Below are 24,608 nucleotides of genomic sequence, written 5' to 3'. Positions count from 1 at the left end.
TTCTTATAGAGCTTTCAAAAAGGGAGGGAAAGTTTGATGACGTCGAAGAGGAAAGAGGGGGACGATTGCGGGGGTGGCTGTTGGTTTTTATATTACAGGTGAGAGAGGTGGGGGGAGATCCGAATTGTTTTATGCAGGATGAAGAGAGAGAGATAGAGAAGTTTTATACTAGAAAGAGGTAATGTCGGAGGAGGTATGGGAGGGGGTACCTGTGGTAGTAGGAGAGTGAGAGATAGAGAGAGAATGAGAGAGAGAGAGAAGCCTATTAGCTATTACCTATGTGGCTCTAGGCGGTACCGTCTGCCGGCCAACTTGTAGAACTCCGTGAAGCGCAACGTTCGCCACTCCAGTGTCAGCACGCCTCTTGCGCGGTTGCTTGCTGCAGGCCCGCTCGCTCCACTTCCTGCCTCTACCTGGGCAACACCACGACAGTGTTCAAAACGTCAGAGCCAGGACCCCCTCCGCACTTCGGGTTATTGTTGCACGCTCCATCGATAGAGCCAGACCCTGTGTCGCGGGGGGTAGGAGTGGTCGTGTCCGACGACAAGTGGTGTTCTGGTGTATGGATATTGATTCATCAACACGTGGAATTCATTTCAAGAGGCGATGAAGCATTACACGTGGATTGTGGATTTTTAAGTGTCGTGGATTATGATATAGTGTTGGACGTAGATTTTGTTTGATGTCATACCAGAAGTTTTAATTCAGAAATGAGATTGTTCTGAGTTTTTTTTTTTATTTAATGTTTGTTTTATTACGTGAATTGTGAAGTGACTTGATGAATTTTGTTTCTAAATCTGGGCATCATCCCTAGTGAACTTTCCCCTCAGCGCATTGAAGACTTCTAGACATACTCCAGTTTCTCGCAGTTGCGAATTAAAATCTGCTGTCAGGTAAGTCCTAGGCGTTGTGCGCATCCCTGCATTGAAATCTCCGTCTGATCTTGCGTTTTATGTGATGGAATTTGTTGCTACGCATCAAAATGTGAAGAAACTAGATTCATCGTGTGCTGTGAAACTATCTTTCATTTACTTCCATAAAGAATGGTGTAAGAATTACCGATATATCGTACCCAATAATATTTTCAGGGCGCCAATGTTAATCGGTTATATGAATTTACGAACACAATGTGCAACAGTAGGCCTAAGATCTTTGTTCGTGGATTGGATGCTTTGTAGGTAGAGATTTCGGTAACATAAACAGTAGTAGTTAAATATATAATTAATTACAGTATATATGCCGTTTTTCTTCATTAATATCTGAGCATTTTCGTAATATTAACTTTGATTAGTGTGAACAATGAGTGTATGCCCTTAAGGATAGTTCAGAAACATTTTAAATCGAATCTCTTACAATTTAATTAATTATCAAGTTAGTGGTGAAATGATACGAAAGTTCGTAGCCTATTATATATAAAGATGTTCTAAACTTCAAAATACAAAGAGCATTATATAACCTAACTTTATTAAAAACTATTATTTCGCTTCCTGCAACATTATCTCATGAAACAGTGAACTCGGTGGCGATACGGAGATTTTGGATCAGTTGCATAAAAATAATTAAAACTTCTAGGCCTAAGAGATTTCTTGGGACTGAAAGTTATTACTGATCAGTAGGAGCAATCACTGATTTTGAATTGAACAAAAGTTTACTTTTACTTATAAGTAAAGCCTCGGAATTTTTTTTTTTTTTTTTGTCTTCACTGAATAAACAAATGAACGAATACCTACATTTAGATGTGATATATTTTAGATGGCTTTGCTAAATAACGTAAAAGAAGACTCGCTTTCTGCTGTAAACTTAATGCTCCACCTCTTGTTTCATGAGTGTCAGAAAATAGTCTCTTAAGAAGTTAATACTTCCTATTTCAAATTTCAGAAGCTCTTTGAATTACTGGGACTGATATTCCTTCTCTTTTTTCACCTCTTTTTATGGCGTATAGGTAAAACACCTGTAATTTCCTTCACAATCTAATAACAAACATCCAAGTTAACCTTTTAACAAACTTAAAAATGTGTAAGTAATTACTAGATAAGACAAAAATACTGAACTTTGTTCAAAACGGTTTGTGTTCACTAGAAAAGCAAATGTTTGCTGAAAAAAGTAATAACTGATCAGTATTCAGTAAACTCAAAACTGCAGCCTATTACTTAAGCCTTATTCAATTGTCAACAAGTAATCACTGAAATTGCCAGTAAGTGAGTTTACTTATTTTTATTCAGTTGAGCGTTCTGTCTTACTAACAACAAGAAAGTTACTTAATTTTTCAGGAACATTTTGTTTTATTTTTCATTATTTTAAGTGTAATATTTCAGAAAAAAATCTGTTTTTAAAAATATTATATGATACTGTACGTTGATATACAGTATGACTACTGACGCGTAGTTGCAGTGTATTTTTCCGGTTAATATCTACCAAGATCCAATTAAAGAATTAATTCATTAAAATAAATGTCATGTCTTGTTTATCGTTATGTCGTTATATTGAGTAACATTCAACAGATATTAGTAAGATTCTAGAAGCAAATACACGGAATTTTATTATGTGAATAGCATTGGAAGGAACGATAGCGATTACTACAGTTTTCGTGTCGTTTGAAGGGTTTGTTTGTTTAACCCCTCGTCGTCGTGGTTCCGACCAGCGGGCCAGTGCCGCTGTCAGGTCCCGGTCGGGACTCTGAGTGCACGTGCAACAGGTGGCACTCGGGGATTTAAACGCTCGCGCAGGAACGTTCCCTACTCGGCCCCGATAACCGCCACAAATTACCTCGAGACAATGTTTATACAGCCTCACAGAATAATCGCAAGACGTGAAAAATTTTCGAACGTGATGAAATTGTGCTTTTAGTCTTTCGCAGAACTTTAAAGTGCTTCCAATTGCCAGATTATCTGTAACAGGTTTCTCCCACTACCGTTTAAAACTGTAGGTAAAGCATAAGACCTTGGGAGTTAGGAGATTACGTTTATCTAGTGAATATAGAGTATTTTAAAAGTGTTTAGATTCCGTATATGAATTGTCGGAAAACAGTTTTATTACGAAAGAAAAGTAACACACGTAATAGTTTTGCAAAAAACGCCATTTTAATGACTACTTATGTAGAGTTCTTTGTACTGGACTTTAATATCGTTATTTCAGTAAATATAACATATTTGTTTGTAAATATAACATATTTTCCTTAATAGTAAGTAGCACCTGAAGAAATAAAACATGTGACTGCTGTTTACAAATAAATTTCCTTGAAAATTATTTCTAACCTATAAAAATATAATTATCGAAACACTAAAGACTGTACAATTTTAAAAAATATCAATCCACTTATTTAATTGAAAATTGTAACACAGCTGTCCTCCATTATAATAAGAATACTAATAATAAATAAAGCAATATATTAAGAATAACGGGAGATTCAAGCTTGTAATAACTTATTATAGGCTCTATTGATTAGAATATTGTTCCCGAACCTTTCTTGATCAGAATTGATGCTAGGTAACTTTACGTGACTTGTTTTATTTCTAAAATATTTGCCAAATGAAGTAGTACATCGAGTGTTGTCAATATCCTATAACATTGTATTTGTTTGTAATATCATATACATGTAACCTTATTATATCCAAGATATGTATGTTGGCTTATAAATTTAATTAATTATAATTTATATGAGACACATTTTAAGTGAAAATTTATAGCTACGTTAAATTCACAAGTATACGCTTAAATTTACATAGGCCTACTGTATAAAATCCAAAATATAATTATAATAGCTCCCAAAACCATAATACGTAACATAAATATCTAATATACGACACAAACAATTAAACACTAAGAAAAATGTAATTTTAACTTTCAAAATTAAAGACTTAATAATATTGCGGGAGTTTTCCCTCAAGCCTAGCATTCTTCTTGAATGAACTGTTTAAGTATTTATTATATTCAATTTAATATGGTTCAAAAGAAAATTAATAGTGAGATTCAAACATTGACATTTCTCAGCTCATATTCGTTGCTTTAGTCTGTCACAAAATGTCTGTTCTTTTAAATTACGTGACATGCGAAACAATATAGAAAGTCTTTTAAATTCTCGCGCATTATGAAATTAATTTTAGTGCAATACGTTTATGTAATTAACAACGGAATTACATTATAATAACTAAGTTGCAATTACAGAATTATAACTTATATTTAGGTTTTCATTATTTCTTCTTTTATCAAAATAATGTTTATAAATTTGTGAAATAAACATCACTAACAGTTTTTAAATATTGGTCTTTTCAAGTTTTCTGTAACGATTCACACTTCGGTTTTTTAAATGTTTGTGACGTAGTAATGCTAATCTCGGTATCTTCTTCCCTCCATTGAAAATTCTATTTACTTTTGGCTTATCCTACAATATTGTTCACATTTTCTCCCTTATATCAACATTTTCATCATCATCATAATCATCATCATCATCATCATTTTGAAGACCAAATTTGTGAAACCGAGTAAATTGGATTGAAATCATATCTTGTATAATTCCAAAAGTGTTTATCTCTTCCATATGAGAGCTATGCTTCACTACTAAATATCGTCGTTGTTCCTGCAATAACTTCTATGTGCAAAATATAAAATTTTTCAGTAGGAAGAAAAAACACTTTTATTCATTCTATGGCAGTGATATATGGAAGATTGTGAATTCTTATATTTTCGAAAGAAAGAAATATAATTACATATAGGAGATTTTATTATTTGCTGTATCACTATTTAAGTTATTTAATAGAGCAAAAATCTGAATATCGATAAATATGTCTCATATGGTCAATATAATTAGTATATTCTTGAGTAACTGAGGACTTCATTATCAAAACGTCTCTTGTCCACCTGATAACGAAAATGAGCTTCCTGTGTCCACGCATTCTTCAAATACAACTCCATACAACTGTCATGATTTGGCTTCATAACGGCCTCTAAACCACTAAAATCTTGCGTTGAAATTGGAATCAAACTGACTGTTGTAAACGCAAACATTGCGACAAAATATTAGTTCCAGCTTTGGAATCAGAGTCTCATGCTCCTATTTGATTCTAAATGCACCCAAACTCTTTGGTTTCTTAATGTCTCTTGCCTAGCTGGTAAGAAATTTTAGACCTAGAAAAGTTTTTCGTGATTTTCCACAAAGTTATGGAAATGGACAAGGATCATTTTGAAAATAAGCTTCTCAATTATTATCCATATTACTGTGTAATTTATTTGTACAGTTTCAATTAGAAATACATGTAAAAAAAACTAGAAGAGCTTCGGACAGTTTATAACAGGCCTGAAGAGTTCAGTTGCAGTAGACGCATTATATTCACACTTACAACACATTAAGCAGAACTGTGAAATCTTAATTAATTATTTTAGAAGCTCATTCACAATCTATTTTGATTATGTCTGCTGTTCCCTGTTTCTGATATTAAACAACTTCAATTTACGACTATTAAATATGAATTAACATTATTATAACCAGTCTCTTCTCTACTTAGATAATGAAAAAACTAAGATTGCTTTAAAATTTAATCTGGGAATTTGTATTTAACTTTTAATTTCGTTAACAATAGTGTAGTGTTTAACATTACTTTTATATACATAACTAGGTTTCTGGGTATATGAAAGCTGTATAAGTGTTTTTCAAAGTGAAAAACTTGGACTTTACAAATTGATATTCTGATTGTAGCCTCAATTAGCAATAGAATAGGTTTCTTACATTAATTTTAAATGTACGAAATAATGCTGGAAGTATTTAGTGATATATTTACGGCTTTACTTAGCAGAATTTACAATCAGAGTTTAAACATCTTGGTACATAACATTAACATCTACGTACATTTAAAGGCAAGCCACACATTACGATTCTTGAGAGTCTGTACACCGCGTATTATTATTCAAATTCATTTTGAAGAGGTCGTTGATCGTATGAAAAGCTTCCATAAATAAAAACATACTAACAACTACTAACCTGTAACTGCACATAAAGCAATATGGATCGGTCAACTCGACACTGAATACACACTTCTTTGTTATTCCTGTGAGATGTGCTAGAATAGACTATTACTTTAAAATAATGCATTACCTTTCAAAATGAACCTTATACAGAAAACTTATGAAAACTTTATCAATGATTAGTCCAAATATTAATTCAATAATAATAATAATAATAATAATAATAATAATAATAATAATAATAATAATAATAATAATAACAGAAGGGCTGATATCGTTGAAGAAAGAAATTAATGTATCTAGATTGAGCAAAAATTGAGTACATAGACGAATTGATGATGATGATGATGATGATGATGATGATGATGATGTCCTGATAATAATGCCCTAATAGTAATATTACGAATAACTATAATATATAATATCAGGTGTAGTCCATTTACTGTCATACTGAAAAATATATTATATGATAAGTGAATGGAGTAAATAAAGTTTAGCCTATTCTTGATTTTCAATTTTTTTTTTTACACTGTTCCTATTATTTTAAGTATGAAAAAATGGCATTTTAAAAACTGCATCTGTATTTCTCGTTACGAGAGAAGGAAACCTATCAAACTTCGAGATATGTTTTCCAAATAGATTTTCAATAACAGTTACAATCCAAGTCCTTCAAATAACACGATGATCATAATTGTGATTGTGATTATGACATTATCAACTCCGTTTTAGTATTTAATGTGAAGAAAATAGTGTGAATTTGCTCGAATGGAAGTGCTATTTGGTTTGTAATGGAGCGACTAGTAATGCCACGTGGCAAATTCTGCAGCGCAGTTGGGAGTGTACACGATCTCAAAGAACCAAATTACTGAACTTAGATTGCTAAAAACATATACAGTATATTATTAAATTACTATTGTCCATCAGTAATATTTTGTATTTAAATGTAGATAATCTGTTGCAGATTTTTTGTACACATTATTGCGTGTATGTTGTAATGCTATAATGTATCGTAGGAAACTATTGTTGACAACCTAAATTTAAAAATAATATAAATATTTTAATATGACTTGAGGTTTAGAAATATATTCTTCAATATCGTCTTTATTTCCTTGCACTGGAATTTTTTCTGTTGTTCAGAGCTTCATATAAACAGTAAATACATTTCCAATTTTTTTTTTTTTCATTTTTTCTATAAAATCCTGTGTGAACGATATGAGAAAACTATTCTTCGAATTTAAACATATGAGTTAAAGGTGTTGATATATGTTAATATACTTTGAAAAATGTTGTAATTACTTTTCTTTTCATACACTTTGTTACTAAATGCCAAAAGGAATGCAAGTGAAATTAGAGTAATTAATTAAATTGTTCCCACCTTTGTTCCTATTACGAAATTAAAAGTTGCCTTCATATTAACACAGAAAACAGTGTTGTCTTACGTGAGAAATGTGTCAAACCATTTTTATTATTATTATTATTATTATTATTATTATTATTATTATTATTATTATTATTAGTATTATTATTATTATCATCGTCGTCATCATCATCATCATTATTATCATTATTTCCCTTTTATCTACTATTTTTCCTTGAAAGTTATCCTATTACAACAATTATTGCTTTCTGAAGTGCTGGTAAGATTATTTCGTTTGACGAGTGTCCCACATTTTTTCACCACTTGAAGGAAATGGCGGCCTCATTTAATCTACACTGTCAGTATTTTCCTTGGATGAATAAAACTACAGCAAGAAAAAAATGTTCAATTGTTACCGAGATTATTATTTCATTAGTTCTATAAAATTTTCAAATATTTCAAAGATATCTCATCCCACACTAAATATATTCAATTACCCCTTATATTTTCCGCAATTTCGAATGTTAAATTGTGTACCTTAATCACTTCAGACCATAGTTGTGTTCAATAGAAGATATCGTGATGAAATATATATAAAATATTTTTGTGGCTAGGTTGACATACTGTTATACATTAGAAGGTAATAGTAGATACTTCTCAATAATTTTAGTACAGTTATTGTAATATGTAATAAGTTCTTAAAACCATAACGAAAAGGAAGAAGTCTTAATGACGAGCACTAATGGATAAAAGAGAGCAGACTTTGAACTGATGTCTTGTTTTCGATATTCAAATTACATATAAGTAGTTTTTTTAAGTATTTTGTTAATTAAATAATTTTTCTTTCTTGCTTCAAATTGTTGATATATGAAATTATTTAGAAACCTCATTATTTAACTCTGAAAAGCTTTTTCTATCACAATAATATACAGCTATATTAAGGCGATTTAAACTAATAGTTATCTAATGAAAATAGTAAAAATATTCTACTGCACTTTAAGGTATACTTGAAGTTTAAAATAATAATTGTAGGTCTCACAATACAATAAAGAAAATGCGTTATGTTCCTTGCGACTCTTATAGCAAATATGTCTAACTTTTCAATTTATTTAAACTCATTTATATCCGATCACGAGTTTTGCTCTTCGGGTATACTAATTTTATTCATCATCTTTATAATCGAAAGGAAATAAATTATGTATTATTATTATTTTATATAAAATAAGTACGTTATACAAACGATATGAATTAAAAACACTGTTATTTAACCTTTTAACATTTGAAATCTTATCTTTTTAGGACAAAGGGACATGATTCGAACGAATTTTCTTTGACAAGAAATTTATCAGGAAATAGAACTATAGACTTTTCATTGATGTCAGCTTATCACACCTCGCTTTACGACACAAACAGCAGTAGACACACATTTAATATTCATTTTTGTCTTTTATAATGCAGACGTCTAAGTTAAACTTAATCACATAAAAATGAATGTCGCGAATATGCTGTCAAATCATAAGACATTATTTTCATTATTATTGTTGTTACTATCTTTTATAATAACTATACATTTTATGTAATTTAATTTTCTGAAGCAGTGCAGCATCCACATTTAAAATTCCAAATTGTAGGACTTTCACAATTTTTCTTGAAGTTTCCAAAAAGGTATTTTTAATCTGTCTTTTGTCTTTCTTACAATGTTTAGACAATTTTAGCCATCTCGTTACAATTTATGTGGCAGCAACTTTACAAGTTTCACAAGGTATTCAATGTTTCACACGCTCTGAATCTTTACGCTTCAATTCTTATTTATTTTTTTATTTATTTGTTATGGCAGTCCTACCTGAAATTCTTGATGAAATAGAATAAGCAAGCTTCGTCTTTCTGATTTATTATTATTATTATTATTATTATTATTATTATTATTATTATTATTATTATTATTATTATTATTATTATTTGTGCTAACTTGTATCTTGTACTGAACTGTTATTGGCCTCAGGCTGTTGTACAGCAAAATAAATATTAGTAAATAAATAAATAAATAAATAAATTATAAATACATGAATAAATAAACTACCATTACATTTCTAAAACATGAAATGTGGAACAAACCAATTGAATAGTATACTGTACTTTAAATTTCAGACAATCCTAATACATTGTTATCAAAAGAGAGTCAAAGTTAAAATCAAAATGTGCAATCTTTCTCAATGAAAACTTCGTTAAAACTATATATAAGCATACATTTATAGGCCTACATAAATTTCATGTGTGTTTAGTGTCAATTAAAATTTAGTAAAACAATACAAATTTTTAAAGTCTTAATTAGATCATTATTATATTCTCAGATTACGAGCATAATTTTCTCGAATTGAATTCTTAATTCATATAAGCCATGAACGAAGATACATATTCTACTATTTTAATAGTCCAGAATATAACTAATTTTGTAATCAAATCTATTCGAAATTTAAAAAAAAGTTCCTACATCTAACAAAGAACAATTTATCTCTAACGGCCCCACAAAATTAAAAAATATTTCGTCATTATTGGCTGAGTAAAGAAAGATACATTCACTTGTGATTATACACAAAATATAGCTTTTGCAATTGCTAGAATATTGGTGTGATGACTTAACGATATAACGGCAGTGTTCTAAGATCATCCATACATGTTGTAGAATTTCGGGAAAGCTCTCTTTACTGCTGCTGCTACCGTTTAAGGAACACCAATTACCTCACGAAAGAAGTTTTAGAAAATGAAGCTGTTACTGGTAAATGAATCGGCTATGGTAGAAATCTTATCACGTTGGAGTGAAAATAAAAACAAATTTTAATGAGTGTTTTAGAAATTTTTGCAAAAATATCTATATCTGTATCTATAAGTAAAATATGTCGCTGTATTTGTATGTAAACTTCTTGTCATCCAATATTCGTTCGAATAGGCCTATCTTATCCTCTAACTTACCACAAATTGAAGGCGTTGTAAAGTTCAACAATCGTAATTGCTAATCGCTTTGTGTAGTGTATATAAGATACGAAATGTTACTTCTTTAAAGAGTTTCAAGTCAGAATTATGTAGCTATAATAAAGAAGTTGCATGTATATCTACCTACTTCATTCCTAATTTATGTACCGGTACATTATATTTTGAATGTCTTCACTCATATCTTGCAGGGATTACATATAATCTTGAATTTAAATAATAATAATTGAGATTTGATATTTTTACTTTCTCTTCGATTAAGATATTTTTCGACATCAATCTAACTCTTCGGCCTACAGGAGTCTTTTTAGGGCCATAATAAACGACTTGTATTGAACTATCATTGTTGTCCACTTGTATCATTTTATCTGTAGTAATCTCAATACAGGTTTTAATTTATCAACAGTAATCTCACTAGAGGTTTTGATTTATCTAGAGAAAATTAAAACTCGAGTGGGATTTAACTGACTATTGCACGATGAGAAGAGAGTATATAAGGATTAGAAGTAAAGAAGTACTCCAATACAGTAAAATATTGACTTACGAAAATACAAAACTGTCTTCAAATTTGTACCATCTCAACATTATAAATATTACGCTAGTAGATGGTAGTAGTGTGTTATTATTAGCTCTTGTCTTGATATCAGTTGTGCCAATTATGGAATCTTCATTGAACTCTGTGGAAGGTTACTGGTCAAGAAGGCTTTGTTGATTCAGTTTCATTTTTATTAAAACAGTTGCATTCCATTTCAATTATCCCGATCCCAGTAATCAACGTCACATTGACAGATGATTTTCAATAAATCTTAGTATTAAACAATCTCTGATACGTGACTATTCATAATGTCATATAGCAGAAGCTATAACAAACATAACCTAAATAATATAAACGAGTGTTAGAAAAGTTTTAATTAGGGAGATGAAATAAACAAGAAACGTTTTAATTAACGATGATGAAATAAAAAATAAACATGAATAATTTTAAAAGAAAATTATTGAAAGTATAATTTTCAAATTTGAATGTTTTAGTGGTTGGTGGTTCAGTTGATGTTATATTGGACGTGTGCGTAAAAGAAGTGAAGTCGTTGATGTACATGGTGTATCCCTCAACTTATTCAGGATTTCCGAATGGTGCTCTTCATTTATTTGTAAATAGGGTTTCAGGGAAGATGCATAGCTATGACCAGTGATCTTTATTAATTCTTGTTCTTGAATGCCAATCCGAGTCATATTTGAAAGTGCTGTGCATCGACTGGAGTGGTTTGTAATTTTCTGTTTTTGACGTCCAGACCAGTGCAGTTTGAAATGTTGGCAAACAAAGAAACAAATGCTAGGGTAGTGATAAAAATAATCAAATGCTAGGGACGCGATAAAATTGTGCGATAAGCAGCCATGATTGGTTGAAAGACGTCCTTTCGCACGGTTTTATTGGTCAAAAGTAGTGTGACGTAGTAAAAGTGTAATAGTCTAGAAAAAAAATAAAAACTCGAGTGGGATTTAATTGACTATTACACGATTAGAAGAAAGTATATTATAAAAATTAGAATAAATAAAGTACCCTAATACAATAAAATATTGACTTACTAAACTACCTTAAAAATATATTTGCGCGATCATATTTTTAAAATTACAAGTACAATATATTTTGCATTGAAAATTTAGCAATATTATTCCAAAGCCTTCGTAAAACTGCACTGTAATGGTAACTAAGTAACAATAAGTGCACTGTAATGGGTCTATTTCAGTATAGTTTTATGTTATGAAAAATGGTTTCCCTAGTTCTGTGTGGGAATTCTGACTTTCAAGGCCTAACAACAACAGCTGTAAATACAACAAAAAATACGATCGTGCAAAAATGTGTTATTGTACCATCTCATCATTACAAATATTCCGCTACATGGCAGTAGTGTGTTATGATGGCCTGTTCTCTTGTTACCAGTTGTGCCAACTATACAACCTTCATTGAACACTCTAGACGATTACTAGTCAAGAAGACTTTGTTGATTCAGTTTTATTTTTATTAAAACAGTTGCATTTTACTTCAATTATCAATAAGTAACAGGCAATCTCTGATACGTGACTATCCATAACCTCATACAGCAGAAGCTATAGGCCTAACATAACCTAAATAATATAAACCAGATAAATGATAGAAAAGTTTTAATTAAGGAAGATAAAATAAACAAGATTCATTTTAAAAGGTACAATTATTGAAAGTACAATGCTGGCAAAAAAAGAAACAAATGCTAGGGAGGTGATAAAAATTGTACGATAAGCAGCCATGATTGGTTGAAACACGTCGTTCCGTACCGTTTTATTGGCTAGTAGTAGTATCATGTAGCAAAAGTGTAATAGTTTTTATAATTTACCTAAATTATTCATACCGGATTCAAATATGTTGAATAGCGTTTTCATCATAATTTTTTATTTTGTGTTATTACTGGCAAAATTTCATATTTGGTAAAGGTAATAATTGTAATACTTTCTTACATACTTATAACTGGTTTTTGGAGAACCTGGAGGTTCATTTCCGCCCTCACATAAGTTTGCTATCGGTTCCTATCCTGAGCAAGATTAATGCAGTCTACCGTCATTTTCCACCTCCTTCAAATCCATTTTAATATTATCCTCTCATATACGTCTCGGCCTCCCAAATGTTTTTTTCTCTGCAGATCTCCTAACTTACACTCTCTACGCATTTCTGGATTCACTCATACGTACGACATGCCTTTCTCATTTCAAACGTCTAAATTTAATGTTCCTAAGGCATATATTACACAGAAGTTTGATAAAATATATATGATAAAATCTTGTACAGTGTACTATAATATCTTTGATCATATCTAGCTGTGAAATAGTTCTGTGATAAAAGTCATGGTCATCATCATACCTTTGATAAAATGTGTGATTAAGAAGAAAGAAAATGGCGGCCATTAAGTACACATGGTCTGTGAAAACCACAAAACTTTTAATTTCATACTATGAGTCACATGAAATGTTTCATCATCTTTTCTTTAATAATTAGTATAGAATTTCACATCTTCACACTAAAGTTCTCACAGTAGAGTTTGATGGATTCCTTTCGTATCTTTTGTCGCTACCCCAGTCTCTAACTGAAATAAGTTTTTCGTTCGATTTCTTCTTTTGTATTAATGCAATAACTATTACTGTACTTACAGTTGTAGCATGCATAGAACTGTTGTGGATCCATTATTAGAACTGTGATGAAAGATATGATAAAAGCTTTGACATTGTGTAATATACTCAAAATCTCGCATTTCATCATATATATACACATGATCAAACGCGATATACAATTGTATAAAATTCTGAGACATAGAAATTTGATAGTGTAATATAGGAATACTTATGTTAGGTTAAGAATATAATATGTGCAGTTCTGCGTTGTGTAACTTTCTTCATTGTCCTGCAACTTCATCCCTCTTACCCTCAAATATTTTATTAAGTACCTTATTCTCGAATATCCTTAACCTCTGTTCCTCTCTGAAAGTGATCGTCCAAGTTTCACAACCGTTCAGGAAAAATTATAAAAATTACATTAATAATAATAATTTATTATTATTTTCCGTTGGCCAATCACATGGGAATTCCTTAACGAACTTGACATGTTTCAATCCCCTATAGATTCTGAGTTTTGTCGTACCAAGTTAAAGTGACTGTAAATCAGGTTTCCGCCGGTTTTGTTTTCCCTATGAATATAATTTAACCCTCACTTAATTCTGATAGTCATTTTGTTTTTTCATCAGAAGATTCAAATCAGACAAGCCATTAAATAATGCAATAAAATTAGCATAATAGAATTTTTAAAAATTTGCTTACGCCAGTAGCAATTCTTTTAAGGTTAAAAGTTAATTGGTGGTAGTTATGTAATTGGTAATGGTAATGATGACACAGTTACAAAGATAAATTTTAAAATAATATAAATATCTAAATAATAATAATAATAATAATAATAATAATAATAATAATAATAATAATAAATTCAAATTATGGTTTATTTAACGACGCTCGAAACTGCAGAGGCTATATCAGCGTCCCGGTGTGCCGGAATTTTGTCTCGCAGGAGTTCTTTTACGTGCCAGTAAATCTACTGACATGAGCATCTCGCATTTAAGCACATTTAAATGCCATTGGCCTGGGCCGAGATCGAACCCGCAACCTCGAACACAGAAGGCCAACGCTATACCGACTACGCTACCGAGGCCGACAATAATAATAATAATAATAATAATAATAATAATAATAATTTAGAAATATTTTTATTTCTGCTACGATTTTATTCCTACGCAGATGATCAAAGTCTATTCTCCCATTTGAAACGCCAGAAAAATTGTTTCGATTTTTTTTCCATTGCTTACTGTAATATTGTCTTCTCGAGTTCTTTGGTTTGCTAAGGTACATATTTGTAACTTTGTACTTATTTATTTATGATTTATTCACTTTTGCATAACCTGTGATTCTTCTTAAAATGCCTCATTTTTACTGAATGCATTAATTAAACATATTTTACTTAGTTTACAAGCTTTACACGCATAAAATAATACATGCTTTAATGACATAATAATAAAAATAATAATACCGGTAATAATAATAATCATCATCATCATCATCATCATCATCATCAACCTCCTCCTCCTCTTCTTCGCTAAGAAGTAGGTCTCAATTTCTAATCGGTTTCATATATACCTGCTGACTACATTTCATGACGTCTTTTCAGTTTTTTGTCTTTGTGGAATAACCTATAATTAATTGTATATTTATAGTTATTATTTTCGTTTGTACCATATCTATATACAAGTAGTATGTCTTAGTCGTATCTCGTAATACTGATGTTTATTGTAGCTATTATCATATTCCTCAGTTTCGTTTTGTATTGATTATTTAACACCCAATCACGGGTCCTACATTCCTTTTAATAATAGCAATACAACTTACAAAATTATGCAATATAATAATTATATATCTCAGTCTTAAATTTTTCATAATAACTTCGCACTTCATACGTAATGTAACACGTAATTTCTTAATCCCCAAAGGCATATTAGAAAAGTAGCCGAAGGAAAGTTTTAATTTATTTTCCAGTAACTCGCGTGATTTTATACACTCGAAGATCCTCCAGGGGTTAATATTTTATGATTTGCATCAATAGTTCTCACTTGAGTAAATGGACTATTTAACATTTAAATATCTGCAGTCAAAGGCGTATTTATAGTATATTTCAGTGGGTTTTATCAGCAAAATATTCAATGCATATTCCATCACGGTAATGGAACACTAGTTTTTAATTAGGTGTCGTGAATAGAAACTCAGATCGCGTCGTGGAGTTCGTGGACCGGGTTACGGCAATATGGCTTCATCGCCACGTGATTGACGGTTGCCGTTGGCTACACGCCTGGACACAAGAAGAAATGCGTCAAATCCTGCAGATTATCGCCAGGTTCACATGGTCAGCAGCATCTTTCAATGTCTCACTCCTGACATTCTTTGACCTTTGGGGGAATCTGTTTAATTAAAGGCATCTTCATTCGACAGTGTATTTTGATTAATGGTTCGGGAACATTCCAATCTATACGCCATGCGAAGAAATTGCCTTGCCAACATATCAAGTCCATTTGTTTTTATCTTGTTTTCGACAAAGGTTTATGATATAAAATATTTTTAGATAGCTGTAGTAATTCTGTAGTAGAATGTGCAATTATATTGTATTATCATAATGATTATCATTATCCTCTGCACTTCGAGAATAGACAACATTGCACTTCCGGTTTCACAAATCAGTTCATAATGTCCTGGATCGTCGTACATGTTTTTAACTGTTGGTCCGTTGCTGAATGTAAGCTTAGGAGATAATTCTTCTTTAACACTTGTTAGGTGGTCCACGCAATTTATTCTGCACGGTCCTAACATTCTTTAACACTGATGAGACTTCATTCCTGTAACTTGAATATTGTTTCTGTGTGAAAATCCAAGTCTCACTGTCATAAAACAATGAGAGTGTAACCGTTATTTTAATATAAAATCCTTATGCAAGAAATTCAAATTTATAAAACGTTAAGGAAGTATCAATATTTGACGCTACTTTCTTAGCAACGGCAATGAGTTATGGAACACTATTGTCGTCACTTGCTTAGTAACGGATAAGACTCTTGCATTGATATTTTGTTTCCTAGAGGGATAGACTTATTTTCTTGCATATGTTATAGAATATATTTTATTTCTCTTATCCTAGGCCAATACCAAGGGCTCTCCAACAAACCAATTCAGATGAAACAATAATTCCATTGTAAATATAGTGCTCAAAGGATTTGTTTTATATTATTTTACTGTAAACTTATGAAATATACGAAATATATTTCTTCTTTTGTTAAAAAAATTGTTGTATATTAATTTATTTTATACTTAAGAATTATCCTATGTTTTAATGCAAAAAGTAATTGCATATATCTTCATAAGTTGCAATAAAATAATATAAAACAATTTCCTTGAGCGCTCTACTTGTACATATATTATGGTATGTATTTAATAAAAAATGAGGAAATGGTAATAATTAATAATTTTACAACACATGAATTGTACTGATTTTATTTCACTCTCGGTCATATTGATAATCCTTACACAAATAAAAGCCAGTTCCTTAAAATCTAAATATCACAATAACACCAAACACAGAGCATAAACGTTCCACGCAATACAGGGATCCTGTGGATATACCTAATTTTTCTATTTTATAAAAACAAGTGTATATAAAGCGATTATTTTGGCTTTATTATTATATATGGAGCCGAATTTTGGGCACAAAACGGAGCACAAGTCGAAGATTGGATAAACACATGTTTACAGCCTTAGGCACAAAAAATCATCGATCTTCTGTAGCGTAAATTTATTTAAATGCATTTGGGCAGCGCTTGATTCACACAATTAGGGAAAAGATATTTATTTTACACCTAATTTAGCTCCTTGAATATATCTTTGTTATAGATTTTTATAGGAACACTTGATCTATAAACAGACAGAAAGAACAACAAACATACCAAACAAAGGAGAAACAGAGCGGAGTCTTGCATAATAAATTCGTTCGCTTGTAAACATAAGCTCTCACGAAATCAACCTAAGTTTTTAGATAAGGGCGCAAATAGCCGTAGTAGCTGATTCGCCCTTTTTAAACCTTATTAACCAGCTAACTCAAACAAAGTCTTCCGAAGGACTTGGAGGTCTTTTTTTTTAAGTCATAAGTATGTACAGCAGCCTGTATGTTAAAAGCTTGTATTTTTTATTATACAGTATAGACTATTTTGGTTTTGCCAGAAATTTGTAACCAAAATAGTATTACTAATTTAAATATTATTATTATTATTATTATTATTACTATTATTGTTATTATTATTGTTATTTTTATTGGTATTGTTATCGCTCACCTAAGTCTACCCGCAAGTTCTTCCCTGAATTCAGAAAGATGCATGCAATAGCCTATCTGAGAGAATCAAATTACTTAAATTTAATTCCTAAAACAAATATATTATTATAATTTCCTTAAATGATACTGCTACAGTATTACTGCTGCTGCTGCTACGAAATTACAGCGTAGAACAATCATTTTTAGCGGGGATGAAATGTGACAAAAAAACCCGGACCAACCCTTGTAGCTGATTTCAGAGCCTTGTTCACTCCAGAGCACAATAGACTAGTAACTAAGACTTTCGTGGTTCGAATCCTGCCTGGGAAGGAAACTTTATTTTGTTCCTTATTCAAATTTATTCCCAATACTTTTCGATTCCTGGTAAAATTCATGTTCTGGGAATAATAAGGTAATTAAGTATTGGGAATAAATTTGAATAAGGAACAAAACAAAGTTTCCTTCCCAGGCAGGATTCGAACCACGAAAGACTTAGTTGCCAGTCTATCGTGCTCTGGAGTGAACACGGGTCTGAAATCAGCTACAAGGGTCGGTCCGGTTTTTTTTTTTGCCACTACTGTACAAACGTGAGTGGATACTTTTTTGTAGTGCAGTAAATGGAAATTGCTCTCATTTCTTCTCCTAGTCGTGCCCTTAAAATATACGCATAAAAATGAATAGGTTAAACTAGGGTCTGTTGGACAGTCGGGCATGTTGGACACTCTGTACTTTAACGTGTTACCTCGCCACTTGTGGGCACCACATTCTGATAGAAGTCAATGACGGAAGTAGCCACGAGTGGGGCTACTTCCGTCATTGACTTCTATCAGAATGTGGTGCCCACAAGTGGCGAGGTAACACGTTAAAGTATAGAGTGTCCAACATGCCCGACTGTCCAACAGACCCTAGTTTACCCTACTAAAAATAGCAGTGAGACAAACGTTATCATATGGTTGTGAATTTAGAGAACAACCTAGCCAGATAGGCCTAAATGGAATTACAGAAATGAAAGTACTGAAGAACAATCACACGGAAATCTTTGAGGGACAGAATGAGAAACTCCGTTACTAGATATGAATGCAAATATAAACCATTAATAGTCGGATAAGCAATTGAAGGTTATGCTGCCATGAACACTTCGTACGCATGGAAACCTTAAAGCCCATTCACAATGAAAATTAAACATAACCGTAACATTAACACAGAAGTATGCACCCAGACTACCAAATGGGATCATTCACAATGATTCACATAAGCATTGACATAAACATTACCGTAAGACGTTAACATGAAAGTTTGCAAACTCCAAACTTTCATGCTTATGCTTACGTGATTTGCAAACAGTACACAATCGTGAAGCGCTGAAGTATACGACAGAATACGAGGAAATGGCGTCGTTGTTATGTTTCCATGGTTACCAAGTATGTTTGCGGTTATGTTTATGTTCCCATCGTGAATGATGGTATGACTTCTTGATTTTACCGTAACGTTTATATTCTTAAGTTAACACTAACGTTATGTTTAATTTTCATTGTGAATGAGCCTTTACTGTTATTAAAGAGACCGACACTCAAGGGCATCAGGGTGAAAGAAGAGTAAAAATTATTAGGACAGAATCGGTTCTCTTAGGAAAATGTATAGATGAAATGATCCAAGACTTAATGCCTAAGAAGAAATAAATATAGTGCGTGTAGAATCGATTATAAAAGTAAAATAAAGTGATGATATGACAACAACGGAGCAATAAAGAAATGATAATTTTGAAGAGAGTAATATTCGAAGAAAAATTGCTCCACAAATGAGTGGTTAACCATACATCTCACATTATCCTTCCAAACATTGGAACTATCATAATGTCTGTTTGTGGAAGTACATTATTTGTGTAATGTTATGTATGTATGTATGTATGTATGTATGTATGTATGTATGCATGTATGCATGTGTGTATGTGTGTATGCATGTATGTATTCTGAGATGCTTTCAAGTTGCACTTCCTAAATTCAATGCGTATCAGATCTAAATAAATGCCGTTGACAAGTGTGTACCATGTCAAGTTATTCCACATTGTATAGTACATCTGTGTTATAAATTGAGGTTTTTACGGAAACTTGATAAAAAATGCATCTGGTGGAAAGGAACGTCCAACGGTCACTCAAGCGTGGATCTCTCCACTCGTGTTATGCATGGACTGTCAATTCCTTTTAAAAAAATCCCACAAGAAAGCAAAATACGAAGAGAAATTGCAGTTCTCTTGCTGAAGCTAGGTTAGCAACCTAATGACGCCTTTCTCATAGAAACGGTATACAGCATTGAAGTCTGTAATAAGGAAACTGTCAAAAATAGTCATTTTGCTTTAAAATTAATACCTTCTGTTGGTATAATTAAAAGGCTTATGTCTCAGCGGAAAATACTGTAATCTGTGCTAGCAATTCTTTTTCATAATTTTTGTATCTGAAGATGTAGTCATTTAACTAAGTACATTTCTGTATTTTTTATGTGTCAATGTCTACAGCCATTTTGAAATACTACTGAAATTTAAATTTATATGCATGGCTGCAGTTCCGTTTCATAACTTTTGTATCTGAAGATATTCAGTTCTCATTTTATATCTAAGTACATTTCTGCTTTTATTTTATGTGTCGATATCTACAGCCATTTAGAAATACTACCGAAATTTGGATTTATGAGTAAAATACATGGCTGCAGGTAACACTCAGCAACATATAAAAAACTAGTCCTAAAATTACGCCTATGTCTACGATTAGCATGAGTTTTATGTATGTATATATATATATATATATATATATATATATATATATATATATATATATATATATATTCAATCATATTTTTAAGTACATTAATACTTGACTTACGTAATTCACCCATATGAGGCCAGTTATAAAGACCAATTTACCGACAGAGTCGTTGCCCAAGGTGCGTCATAGGAGGCTGGTCTACACTACATCTGCGATGAGATGATTATGGAGATTTGTTGGGATGGAACCGAAGCTTCCCGGAGAAAACTCTTGTGTTACCTGGACCTCGGGCTTGCCCAATACAAGTTATAAATCGGGGGTACACCGGGGATCGAACCCAGATCCACAGGATTATAAGTCTAGCGCTCTAGCCGCAAGACCACCGTGGCGGCTACGTACGTAACTATTACGCAGTACTTTACACGGTTTCAGTAAATGAAGATCAAATCACTGTTGTATTTTCGTAGTAGCACAGTTCATTGAGAAAAATGCCGGGAATTTAACTGTTTTTTTTATTTGCAGATTTTGAGGTGTTTGAAAGGATTTAATATAAATATTTAATGACACATTTTAAAAGATGAAGAATTACCTCAACATATCATTAATATTAGAACTCCACACAGTTTCTACTTTTAAAGACACTATTAGGATTTGAACCTCAAAATTTGAATATGACGACTGAATTAATGAAGAAGTGAGACAAGCATAACCTCTCTCTCTCGTATATTTTTATTGATAAATTCTTCCATGTTAATGGATCCAAACATGGACTTCATAAAAGTGTCATACTGAGAAGATTAGAAGCAATAGAAATGTTATTTCTAAACGGTTTGTAGGATACATGCTTTTGAATATGAAGAAGAATAATTATTGATAAAAAGAGATTGGTTACAAATATTGACATCTGCAGTATCGGTGAGCTTATTCAAATACACAAAAATAACTTGACGGATTACGTATTGATAATTTAGATCACTAGGCAGTAGGAAGATGGAATAGACGGAGAATAGTTCTATAAAGACAATACAGGCCTACTGAGCCTTAACCTTTGAAGCTGATTGTGATAAATACATTATTGTATTTTTATTACAATGTTTGTCATGCATATTTAGGTTTTTTATGTAATAGAATACATGTTTATACTAATAATTTTCTTCTTTTAAATATCAGATTTATTAACAACGATGGATTTTGTTTTACTGTAATGGTTAGTCGAACAAAAGTCATAATCAGTATAGCATACGATGTTTACGTAAATTTGGCAACACTGTTAAGTTGCATTTCTGTGGTAACGTACTCTGACGTATATAGAATATTTTCACTGCATAAACATTCCTCAGAAGCTAAGATAGAAGCTTCATTGAGGGAAATCGCTTATAGAACTTTCATTACGTCTTGTCACAGTAGAAAATAAGATAAATTCATTTACATTATGTCTAAACTTTTATTGTCTTAGATTATGTATTTGCATATTTTAGGAAATCTTGTGTATATTTTAGTGTATTTGCAATAATTTAATTTCCTCACATTTCCGGATAGAACTATTACATTTACAAGTATATGAATCTCTATGACATAAATTGAATGGGATAGCTCAAATGTGAAATATCTGATTTCAGCTACAGTTATAAGATGTTAATCGTGATTCTTTATTTTACTTTTATTATTGAATTGTAAAGGATATTATGAAATAAAAACAAGGTGACGAATGATAAAATGACTCATGGGAATAAAAAGTACACAAGCGCTCTCAGATCATGCCCACAAATATCCTGTGCATAGAAAATCACAGATTACCGACTCGATATCGAACCCTAGTTCTCTTCGGAAATAAGCCATCGGGTTATTTACTTACTGCTCAGTCCATTATATCAATTATGACAATACTTTTATCTCCATCTGCGTATATAATACGAGTCCTCAAATTTATGTTACATACATAAAACTCAAACTACATACAGAATGTAACTGAATGAGCCTCACAGGTATTTTAGAGGAGATGAAAACCATTAAATTTTTATAACTTATATATATTGTAAGAATTTTCATATATTTAGCTACTGACAGCAATAGTTTTTGGAATTACATTTAATTAAGGTGTTTTAATATCAGTCAGGCATATTTTACGTTTCATAATATTGTTTATACAGGGACATCATTTTATTTTTACTTCAACTTTTATTGTACCTGAGTTTTTGAATGTACTTCACTCGCACCCCTTCTACTAACGAAGTTCCAACTGCCTCCACAAAGAACCAAGGCCGCAGTACTGAATTAGTGAGTATAGTACGTTTCAAAAATATGTTCGCGTTTTCCAGTGACGAAAACTTCGAATATTGAATCATATTTTCGCACAGGTACTGTCGTCCGTTTGTCTACGTCGCATCCCGATTTCCCCCACCTGCTTCTGCTCGCTCCACTGTAAAGACTAGTGGCTGGGCTTTCTTAGCTCTTTTCTGAAAACAATTTCTTTTAGGAATTAATTGGACGTCTACGTAATATTATGCAACTGTTTAAAATAACTTAAATAAAAGGGCCTCGTTAAGTAATTAATATTACGTGATTCCCCCCCCCTCTTTCTACGATCCTGCGATATAACCACTTGGACGGACAGTAGATAGCATGTCTGAGTAATTTTATCTGTGCGGGTCGGGCAGAAATGAAGACTGAATTTACAGTACGTAAGGTACTCTTTTATAGAGTTGGTACAGAATTATTTCAACATGCGTTACTAAGTATGAAGGACGAAACTGGTAATTTGAATTAGATGCAATAGTCTATAGTGCGATAATAGGCACAAAAGATCTTAAGCCTGTATCGAGATGAACGGCCACCATTTTCAAAAAAGGTGTTTAAATATTCATATTATGATTATTTTTCAATTTAACTTCATTCTCTATATTGTACTCTATTGTGCTGTAGACAGTATAATATACGCTACATAATGAATAGTTCGCATGGATAACTCAGTTCGTGAGTAAAAACACTTATTGTTAACATTGTACTGTATTTTGATTAAACAAAACCCAATGAAAATTATCAAACTCAAAATCGCGATATTTCCTACTTTACGTAAATGGATAAACTACTTTTCTTCCCTCTTATACCTAGTGAAGTGATTTGTTTGTATTTTACGCCAGTACCATCGAACTCCAGTCGTGGAAGGAGGTAGCAAACTATGTTTCCGGGTCTCAATCATTAATCCAAAGGTATAGCCAGGTTAATATTAAAAATGTTAGTAAAAATAAAATGATGTCCCTGTACAACACGACATTTTGGTTACTGATATTAATACAGACGTGACAATGATGTATTTGTTTTTACTTCAGTTCCACGAGCTTTTATAATACAAGAAACAGAACAATTTTGTGTTGGAAATGTGTCGGTTTCTTTTACCGTCACTATCCCTTTGTGTCCGTAAAATTCGTATAGTTACATTCTATCCACAGATTAAACGAAGCTTCGTTATCTCTTGACGTAGTATCGTTGATAAAGATAAGCGCTGTTACAATGAAGACACATGATAGTAATGTGTTAACTGACTTTCATCTTGGGTGTGGTTCAAGTGGTAACATTTAGGTCAAAAATCTATTTTGCTTCCTGATATTCATATTGGGTGTGATTTAAGTGGTAACATTTATGGTCAAAAATCTAGTTTTCTCCCTGATATTCATTTTGGCTGTGGTAAAGTGGTAATATTTATGGACAAAAATCTAGTTTTCTCCCTGGTACTCATTTCGGCTGTGGTTTAAGTGGTAACATTTATAGTCAAAAATCCAATGTACCAGAACTCGATCTTTGTGAGGGAAGGAGAAAATTATCCTTGGATTGTAGGGGAACCTCGTCTTATAACTTTCTCACTATACAGAACATAGGGAATGTAATATGACACGCTAAACAAATAAATTATTTAGGCACTTTTGAGCAATCATATGTTTTAAGTAGGCTATCTCTGGCATAGAAAATTTTGTTTTTGTTATGCTGCCTGTTTTCTTGTGTGTCCATGTATTGCCTTATCTTCAAAGCTAATGGACGGATTTTGTTTATTCTGTGTTTTCTTTGGTATTATCTTGCGTCATACTAGCAGTATGGCGAAAGTGTTTCGCAATTTGTGATTGTCTGGTGCACTGTA

The 24,608-nt window shown here is 31.9% G+C and overlaps 1 protein-coding gene across 3 annotated transcripts in view; it reads left to right on the top strand.

Annotated features, from left to right (window-relative positions):
• sv (paired box protein shaven) overlaps window positions 1-24,608 on the top strand; it is a 1,022,136-nt gene that overhangs the window by 243,764 nt on the left and 753,764 nt on the right. For 2 of the 3 annotated variants that reach the window (XM_069841829.1, XM_069841827.1), the window contains exon 1: window positions 298-893. The exons of the other annotated variant lie outside the window; for it this stretch is intronic. The gene's annotated coding sequence lies outside the window, so the exon portion shown is untranslated. Of the gene's footprint in view, window positions 1-297; window positions 894-24,608 lie in introns of those variants that run through there. 3 annotated transcript variants of the gene reach the window in all.

This window comes from Periplaneta americana, chromosome 12, assembly GCF_040183065.1.
Source record: "Periplaneta americana isolate PAMFEO1 chromosome 12, P.americana_PAMFEO1_priV1, whole genome shotgun sequence".
NCBI lineage: Eukaryota > Metazoa > Arthropoda > Insecta > Blattodea > Blattidae > Periplaneta > Periplaneta americana.
Note: the sequence above shows the minus strand (reverse complement) of the source record. Positions and strands in the feature narration are given on the sequence as shown.